The sequence below is a fragment of the Peromyscus eremicus genome, chromosome 8b (assembly GCF_949786415.1).
Source record: "Peromyscus eremicus chromosome 8b, PerEre_H2_v1, whole genome shotgun sequence".
Lineage (NCBI taxonomy): Eukaryota > Metazoa > Chordata > Mammalia > Rodentia > Cricetidae > Peromyscus > Peromyscus eremicus.
Window position 1 is genome coordinate 43,319,432 of NC_081424.1, and position 10,571 is coordinate 43,330,002.

Consider the following 10,571-nt stretch of genomic DNA (forward strand, 5'->3'; position numbering starts at 1 on the left):
CCTAAAAGCTTAACAAGGCTCTAGTTCCTGGTCCTCACGCCTTATATACCTTTCTGCTTCCTGCCATCACTTCCTGAGACTAAAGGCATGTGTCACTATGTCTGACTGTTTCCAGTGTGGCTTTGAACTCACAGAGATCCAGACGGATCTCTGCCTCTGGAATGCTAGGATTAAAGGCGTGTGTGCCACCATTTTCTGGCCTCTATATCTAGTGGCTGTTCTGTTCTCTGACCCCAGATAAGTTTATTAGGGTGCACAATATATTGGGGAACACAATATCACCACATCATACTGAAGACAAAATGGCACTCTTGGTATGGTCTAGTTTTTGTTTCCTTGCTTTTCTGAGTCTGTCATTTTTTAAAAACTATATAGATGTACTCCCCACTTCAATCTTGACTACAAAGACATGCAGAAAGCTCAGGGAGCATTTTCTTTTACATTCTAGAGCAAACCAGAAGAGCAGCTACTAACTGTTCCAAGTCCATCAGTGGATGAAGGAGTCTGTCATTTTTGGTTTGTTTGTTTGTTTGTTTGTTTGTTTGTTTTCTGGAAAGTTTAAGGGATTGCTATCTAGAGCCAGGAACAGCTGTACACAGCAAATTTGAGGCCAGCATCAGTTACACAGTGAGTTCCAGGCCAGCTTCGGAAACAGTAAGACCATCTTTGTCTCTCTTGTTCAATAGACAGACAGACAGACAGACAGATGGATGATAGATAGAACAGATATTGACAATCCCAAATGTGATTAAATTGTTTTAAGCTGAAGGTTATTTTAAGACAATATTGTTTCTTGAGTTATGGCATTAATTTTTAAAATAAGAATTGTTGCACTTATAATATTTAAACATAAAATTCCTTGAGACACGGATGGGGCTAATTCAGCTCAGTAGCTTTCCAAGGGTTCAAATGGCAGAACTCTATGTATATTATAGGATACATAATGAAAGAAAGTTAGTAATTGCTTAATATATGCTCTTCATTTATACAGATATGGATAGAGAAACAGTCTCCGAGAGTCTCATGATGTCTTCCAGTTCTTAGTAGGGAATGAAGGCAATGAAGAGCCTTCTCTTGCCTTCCAGGACCGTGTCCATCACGGCACCTGGGGGATGCTCCTGATGCTACTGTTGTGTATAGTGGAGATTAGAAGAGTGCAGGGAAAAAATAAGCTGATGCCAGTGAGTAAATATTCCAATAGGCCAAGAGGCAATTAAAAATAACTTTATAAAAATATAGGTCCCAGGGGACAAATAACAGAGGAAATTTTAATAGAAATTTTACTAGACTCAGGTAAAGTTCTCCATAAAACCTTTAAAACCCATTAAGCAGTTTCGGGGAAATATATGCCATCTTTTACTGCAGTAATTTTAATGAGATTGATAAATGCAGTTCACCAATAGATGGTGAAATCTCTTGCTCGAAGGGAGAACATTTAATTTTCACATGTGCTCAGGAAACTATTTAAATTTATATTTCTCATCTTTGTTGCTGACAATAAAGATTATTTGACATCAGTGAATATGAAAATGTAATTGGTTGCAATAACTCTCAGTGTTTATCTGCCACTTACTGTATCTCACCGAAAAGATGACTCAGATCTTTGTCTGTCATGACCTGAGCTCCTTCTGCTTGAATTTCCTCACATCAGTCCAGGGCTCCTTCTCATTCTTTCCATCCACATGCAAGCGGTCATCATTCACCCCCTCTCATCTTCACAGTGCTTGGTTCTTATTTTGAAACTCGAGACAGATTGTGTTGTTTTTCTCCAATGCCTTGAGAGAAAAGTTCTGCACTGAGAACAGAGTACTCCAAGCCCTTACAGCTTCCCTCTACAGAAACTTTGAAACTCATGTTTAATATCTCCCTCCCCTCAAACTCTGTTCTAGACTCCTCACATGACCTCTTCTTACAGAAGTAAGAAACCAGTAGAGTTCAACTACTCGGATGAGGGGCCGAGGGCTCACACCACCCGGTTTCAAGATCCAGCTTTGCACTTAGCTCGGTGACTTCTCTGAGTCTTTGTTTCCTCATCCGTAAAGCAGTATTCTAGGACTTCCCTCATGAGATCAAGAGCTTGATGATCTGACCCAGGCCATGTACTTCCAGCACGCATCCTCAGTTGGTCCTGAAGCAAGCTCGCCACTGCTCTCATTCAGCCCACTGTTCCCAAGCCACTCCGGGAGCCCAAGGGGTCATGCTCAGCCTACAGGCTTACTCTTGGACTTTCCCTTAGAAGCTAAGAAGATGATTTTCTAGATTCGTGAAGCAGTCAGCCTGTCTCCATTTTGTTTCCACTTGAAGTTCTCTTAGGTCTTGTACTGTCTTCAAGAAGATGAAATCCTTGAGAGCCGAGGCTGGCTCTCGCTGGCCTTCCATCTGCTTCACTGGTGCAGTGGTAGCACTTGCCAAGTGCTCCATATTTCCAGAAACATGCGAAAGAGACATGTGCATCACTCAGAGTGCTTTATGCTCCAATTCACACATCATAGGGAGGAGGTCTGACTTGAGATTTCTACTTGTTTTTTTAATCCCTGTGTAAAAGCTAATTCCACTCATCCCACAACTATTTAATAATTGTATGACATTCGCAGCCATTCTTCCAGGCTCTGAGGACACAGCAGTTTAAAAGAGGAAGGGAAAAACAACTTGCAAGATGACCTCCTCCCTGAGTCTTGGCTTTCATGGAAGCAGAAGGCACCATGCAAAGCTTCTAACGGAGAGAAGAAAGCAACCGTCCTACCCAGCTGTGATGCTTATGAACCACAATGACCAGAGTGGCAGGATAACCCCAAGGGTGCAGTAGTACTGCACATTTGTTGGCAACCACCAACAGGTCCATGATTGGGCTTAAAGCCTGTCCATCAAGAGAAAAAATCATGCCTGGTACTGGAAACATAGCCAGCTGCCTAGTGCTAGTGAAGTCACAGATCCTGGAGAAAACCTACAACCACCACTTTACTAAACCAGCACCATTCTGAACCACTTTCTAAATATGTGTTCTTATACCCACAAATAAGCGGATTCCTCACCCTTCATCAAAGAAACCTTTCTTTGCTCCAGAAAGAAACCGGTATGGGAAAACACAATCAAACAAAATGCAGAGTTGCAGAGCTCAGTTTTCACAGCTAAGGCTCAGGGATCATTTGGGAAGAGGAGTAGGAGAAATTGTAAAGAGCCACAGGATCAGGAAGTTTGTTGTGAGGCTGTGTCTCCTGGTAATCTCAGAGTTACACCCATAAAGTCTCACCTCTGACATGACTGCCTAAACATGAGCTGAACAAGGACCCAACAACAGACGTGCTGCAGGGGAAAGTCACCAGGCCTCATCCAGACACAGTGAACTACAGGCAGCTAAGGACTGTTCAGAGTGGGAGAAATAGTCTTCTCCAGGAAAGAGCACACCAGTTGGCTATGCAATACCAAAGGATCAGCCCTGAAAATGTACACACAAGTAACATTATACAGACTGAAAGGATGGATTTGAAAAGAACAAGGAGGAGTATATGGAGAGGTTTCAGGGAGAAAGGGAAAGGAAGGAATGATTAAATTATATTATAACCTCAAAAGTAAAAGGAAGGAAAGAAGAAAGGAAGGAAGAAAGGAGGGAGGGAGAGAAGGAAAGAAGGCGGGAGGGAGGGAGAGAAGGAAGGAAAGAAAGAAGAAAAGAAGGAAGGAAAAAGGAACAGTAGGACATAAGGCCAAACAGCAGTGAGGTTAGAGGTGATTGCAGTCAGATCTTAGAGAGACAATGGAGTTCGTGCCATTTTATTGTATAGCTTCCGCTGACCACAGGCTAGCCCTAGGATCAGTCTCTCTCCATCAAAGAAAATTTGGGGTCTTAGTTTACACCAGTCTCTGCTCTCTATCTTTTGCTAATAGTTCCTGATGTTTCTACCTGTGTCAACCAAGTATCTACTAACATATCAACACATCTCTTTGTCTCATTGCCTCAGAAGACATTTATCTGTTCTTCAGTTAGCCATTCTCAACCAAGGCCATAGCTCGCCTGGGAACTGCTTCATCAGATACCTTTTACTGTTCAGTGTGGACTCAGCCAGACCCCACTGAAGGGGTTGTTTAGAGCCCCTGAGGTGCTGATGGACCTCTCTCATCCATCTGTGCCTTTGACATGTTTTCTTTGGCTTCTAAAGACAGACCCCAAATGTAGCCTCTGAGATACTGTCACATCTCTAGCCTTAATTTATCACTCAATCATTCTGCTGTTTCTACCCTTCAAAATGCTAATCTTAGTTTGAAGGCAGGACAAAAGCCTTGTTGTTAATTGCAAGATTTCTTAAAGTTGATGGAAGACAGAAAGGCCATCTAATCACCCTGGGTGACATCTCTCCAAATTTGTAGTCTCAAATTTGAGGGGAATCATTAAACTAGCTTACAAATTATCTTTAGTTTTCCTTTTTCATTTTTCCTCAAGTGACAAGGATAGCCTTCAATCAAAGAAAGAAGGCCATAGTGCTATGCATATTTTATTAAAAAAGTGAAACTTATTACCAAGTCAATAGATACTTGGCATCAAAATTCAAAATACAACAAAGATACATAGTGCAAAAGTCTTTTTTGGACCATTCTCTTCAGTAAGCAGATTCCCTTTCAGAAGATAATTTGTCTTAACTTTCTTACATATTCATGTAGAGATGTGTTATGAAATATAGACATGTACAGTTGTATATATGTATATATACACAGTGCATAAATGTGTGTGTTTGGATACTATGTTAGTAACTTTTTGTGGCTGTGATAGACACCAGACCAAAAACAACTTAGTGAAGAGAACTTTATTTTGTCTTATGGTTTCATAGAGGAAGTCCACAATGTGGAGGGGGCATGGCAGCCAGAGCCCAAAACTAATGGATCCCATCTTCAACGAGAAACATGAAGCTGAAAGCAAATAGCCGTGGGGCAAGGATCTCAACTCTGAAATCCCTCACCCAGGGGAACTCTTCCTCCATCAGGCTCCATCTCCTAAAGGTCCTACAACCATTCCAAAGAAGACTCCCAACTGGGACCAACAGTTTAAATAGGGGGACCTATTGGAGACATTTCTCAGATCACCACATGTACATACATCTAGTAGGATATTATAGACACTACTTCTACCTTGCATGGCACTTTTCATGTTGTACTGTAATTTAGACAGAATTCTCTTCCCGCCCTGCCCCCCCAATGGCTGTACATGCTTTTTAAATCATATTTTGTTTAATCACTTACAAGCCACTGGAACTTTTGGCCATCACGTACAATCTCTTCACGAAAATCTTTATGTATTATTTTTCACAAGTACTAGTTACCTGTAAGATATTCCTACAAGTAGAACAATTGATTTGGAATCATAAGCACTGAAATATTGAAAAACACCTTAAGTTCAGATAAATATTATCAAATAATTTTCCACACAGCTAATAACCACTCATACTACATATGAGGGCCCCCACTCACCCACTACATGGAAAGTGACATTGCAGCAGAACTTTCATTTAAATTCCTGATTTTTAGCAAGGGTGACTGCCTTTTCCTATGTTTGTGAGCTATTTGTATTCCTTTTTCTGTGAGCAATCTGTTCATATTGGAATCTATTCTGGAGTCTGCCTAATTGTCAGATGTTTAGAGTCAAAACTGCTCTAGTTAATATTTCTTTCCCATTATGTTCCCAAATTAAACAATGTCATTGCCTCTGTCATTCTGGAGCTTATCTACTAAACAACAGGTCCCTTAGGTATTTTGCCTAGTCAGTCTTTGGGCATCACAGGGTGGAAGGAGCCAGTAGTGTTGCCCTGGGACAGCTGGTTAGGTGGAGCACAGATCCTTCAACAGCCTCTCATAGCTCAAAGCCTATTTGCCTTCATGTTCTCTAGTATGTGACTCAGAAATCCTACAGACTTTTGAGTCTCTACCTCTGTCCCCTGTTGCCTGTGTGATGAAAGAAGAAATCCTTCTTTCAGAGCAGGCAACAGATTCACACCCCTTGTATCTCTTTTAAGTAATTTCATAGCTATATTTCTTGACATTGGCTGGATTTATCAAAGCTGTTGAAGGGAATTGTTTAGATTTATGTGTGTCCTTTCTTCCTTTTTCTGACTCTGTCTCGTAGTCTCTCTACACTACATTTTTCTCACAATGCTTTTCTCCAGAATTTGCCTAAGAATTCCTGGTCAAGGTATGAGAGTGGAAGTTGAATCTCTGTGATACATTGGGTGAAAGGAGTCAGAGTAACTGAAAATCTACTGTGTTTCAAAGAGAATCACTGGAAAAGTCCTGTGACCCCTAAACGAGGTGATCAGACCACTGAGAATTGCGGAGAGATATGGGATGGGTGTAATGAGAAGAAGTCGGCAGGGTTTCACTCCACCCTGGCTCCCTGGTGGTAGCAGGGAGGCCAAACAAAGGCTTCGTTGATAAGGTAATCCAGGAAACCCTGGTAAAAGGATTGGCAGTCTGACTTACAGGACAAACCCTTACTTTCCACAATCTTGCATCCAGTTACAAGTATTTGCAATACCCTGATTTCTCTTTAGAGAATGGTCAGCGTTAGAAAAGAGGTCCACTCTGTTCCTTGCCATGTCTCAGAGAGGGATATTCAGGTGTCATCGTTGGAAGAAGTCTAGTGTTTAAGTAAATGAGCAATAGTACAGGGTGCTGAACACCAGGAGTAATCACAAGTCAGGGAGTCTGGGGACAATCTACCATAGCCTCTTGTTGGGAGATACCCACAGAGCAGTTATAAGACAGGGTGGTGGTGGTGGTGGCAGCTAGACACTGACACACTAAGAAATTCAGGTCACAAGAGGCTCAACTTGGACAGAGAAGGGGACAGTGATCTGGAGCAACAATCTTGGTGAATAGGAGCTGAACCTGTCACTCAAGGATAACTGTAGCAGAATCTGATAGCTTTAGGTTTGGGGCCAGAAGGTGGCCCAAACCTTCACAGCCATCTGACTTCTCTGAGGCTCTGCTAATGGGACTAAGAACTCTTAAGCTCCAGTTAATTGCTTGTGTCCACAGCCTCATCTCTTCAGCAATATTTAATGCTGAGAGAGTTGAAAGCAGGGGCTTTGGCCTCCCGGTTCAGATCCCTACCCTGATTGCCTTTTCCATTCCTTAACACACCCAGGAAACACGCTTATCAAGAATATTAGCCACCCCAGAGTGTACCAACTGGTATGTCTCTGGAGCATGAAAGAACCTGCCCCATTCGCTGCCCCCAAAGCTCAATGTGGTCAGTACGGCTTCTTTAATGCAGCAAAAATATTCTTAAGATGAAGACGTCTGTCTCAGATATCAGATACCTAACTGCTATGTGCTAACCACAAGCCTCAATGCACGTTCTACAGAGCGTGATTGGCAGGGAAGCAGTTGGCTTTAATCATCCTTGAGTATGTTTCTACACCATGTTTGGTTTGGTATCCTTATTGCCATGGCACTTTGTTTTCTTCTCCCTGAGTGGTACTGGTGACTGAACCCTGAAAACCATACCTCTCACTAAAAGTACTTTCTTTCCTTTTACCAAGAAAAACCAGAAGAGGTATCCCTATCAACAGGTAGGCAAACTACACCATAGAAATACAGGAAAAGTGAAAACATGAGGAAATCCACTGAGGAGAGAGAGAGAGAGAGAGAGAGAGAGAGAGAGAGAGAGAGAGAGAGAGAGAAAGAAAGAGAGAGAGAGAAACAAGGAGGGAAATGAAGTGAACAAATCAACCCCAGAACTAGATAAGAAAATTTGAAACAGAGAAATGAACAGCAGTGTGGATAGAGATTCAGGAAGGAAATTGGAATTTGGAAAGAAGTCCATCCCTATAAGTGTTAGAAAGGGAAAACTCAAATAAAACTCACAGCAAAAAAGCATCATATAACCATAGGCTAGATCAAACCAAATAAAGTGTATCAGGGGAGGAATTCAAAGTTGGTGTACATTGCATTTAAACACCAATAAATAAAAATAAAAATAAAAAGCATGACCACAACTTTCAGGAATTGCTGGAATGCAATCGAGAGACCAAACCTAAAAATCCATGGGACAAGAAAAATGGAAATAGAAACTAAAGGCATAGAAATTGAAATGCCATTCAATAAAATAAAAGCAGAAGTTTCTCCAAATCACAGTTTTAAAAAAAGGAAATCTAAGGACAAGAGGCATTTGGAAACAGATAAGTGAGTCTAGGGAAGAACTCCTCCATGACACAGTAGAGTGGAAGTCTGGCTACAGAACAAACAATCAGTATTCATACATGCTGGAGAACAATACCAACCTAAAGGCACAATCATCAGAACACCATGAGACTACTCATCAGAAATTCCAAAAGCCAGAAAGCAAGAAATGATATACTTCAAGCCCTGGTAGTAAATAACTTCCGATCAAGATTTCTACGTACAGCACAGTGATCTTCTAAAATCGTAGGAGAGAGAAAGATACTTCAGCATGAGCACAAACTAAAGCAGGACATGGCCACTAAGCCAGGATTGTAGAGAGGTGTAAAGGGATGTTACACACAAAGAAAAAAGTCTCAATCATGAGAGCTCAGGAAAGAATGGATTTCATAAGATGAATTGATGAGAAAGGGAGAGCTGGAAAAGAAACAGTCATGTAAAACTCAGCAAACCAGGGAACCCCTAATATAAAAAGGGTAAAGAAAGGAACACGTACCATTTGAAACAACCAAGAAAACAAATAACAAAGCCATAGGAATTAGAAAATCCTTCTTTTAAAAAGAAACCCTAATTATAAATGTTTTATTTCACCAACTAACAGAAAAATTAGCTGATTGGATTTTTTTTTTAGGTCAACTGTTGGTTGTCTACACGATTCCACCTCACTGGAAAAGACAGACTCTGAATGAAAGTGAAAACATGGAGATCAATTTCCCAAGCAAACCGAAGTACAAAACAAGAAAAAAAAGCATTTACAGCTGATAAAGAAATCTGCAAGCCAACATTGCTCGGAATAAAGAAGATCACTACGTATTATTAATCAAGACAACAATCCACCAAGATGGTACAACAACCACACACATATGCGCACACACAGACAAATGTGGCTCAGAGTTAATATTGTGAAAATGGATATGTTACTTGAAGCAGTATAGAGGTTCAGTGAAATTTCCACCAAAATCCCAAAGATATTCTTCACAGGAAAGAAGAAATGTCCTAAAATTCATATGGAAACACACACACACACACACACACACACACACACACACACACACACACACGGAAACACACACACACACACACACACACACACACACACACGGAAACACACACACACACCACACACACACACACACACACACACACACACACACACACACACACACAAAATAGTCAAAGCAATCAGGAGCAGAAAAGGCAATACTGCAGCCATCACAGCATCTGATTTTAAATTATACTATAGATTCCCAGCAATAATAACAATATGGTACTGGCATCCACACACATAAAACATACAGATGAATGAACTAAAATAGAGGATCCAGAAATAAACCCACATAGATAATACCATCTGACTTTCAAGAAAGGTGCCAAACATATGCCAGAGAGGTGGTAGGGAGATGGCCCAGTAGATAAGAGTGCTTGCAGCACAAAGACCTGAGTTCAAATCCCCAATACCCACTTAAAAAGCCTAGTGCAGCTGTGATTATCTGTAACATCAGTATGGAGGTGATGCGGGTCCTGAGAGCTTGTTGTCCAGCCAGCCTAGCTGAAAACGGATAACTGCTGGTTCAGTAAAAGACCTCTCTCAAGGCATTAGCATGAAAAAGGCAAAGGCAGAGGAAGATACTCTACATCCTGCCCTGGCTTCTGCATGCATACATGCTAGTGTACAGAATAATGGGTATTCACAAACTCACCTACACGCAACATAGACATACACCATGCACAACACACACACACACACACACACACACACACACACACACACACACACACACCAAGGATAATAACAATGAAATAAATGTATCTTAGAGAAAACACAGCATCTTCTACAAATAGTGGTGGGACAACTGGACACCCAATCTGGAAGAATAAAACAGGAAGTCTTGCTCATCCTGTACCAAAATCAGGTTAAAAGAGACCAAAGACTTTGATGTAAGACCTGAAACTTTGAAACTTTTAGAAGAAAACATGAAGGGACTAACTTCCAGATATAGGTATAGGCAAGAATTTCTGAAAATAACTCCAATCCTTTAGAAAATTATAGTAAGAATTCATAAATATGAATGAATAAAATTAAAAGCTTCTGAAGAACAGAGTGAAAAAACCAGTTTACAGGATGAGACAATCTGTACCAACTAGATACCAGAGTGAGGACTGATGTGGAGTGTATATAGGAACTGAAAAAAACTAAATATCAAGAGAACAAATCATCCGATGAATGAATGACAATGTTATTGATTAGCGAATTCTCAAAAGAAGAAATTCAAATATTGAATACACATATCAGAAAAACACGTTCCACCTCCTCAGCCAAAGGTGAGTGCAAAGGCAAACTACATTCCCGGGTGTGTCAAGTTGACAGTCAAGATTATACATCACAATACTCATTGCATTTTCCT

General features: G+C 40.9%; 1 non-coding gene across 1 annotated transcript; it reads right to left on the reverse strand.

The window, feature by feature from the left end:
• Positions 1-373: 373 nt before the first annotated feature.
• Positions 374-500, reverse strand: LOC131918928 (small nucleolar RNA SNORA31). The gene has a single exon (XR_009381147.1). It is a non-coding gene; the product is annotated as a small nucleolar RNA SNORA31 (small nucleolar RNA).
• Between the last annotated feature and the right edge of the window lie 10,071 nt (positions 501-10,571).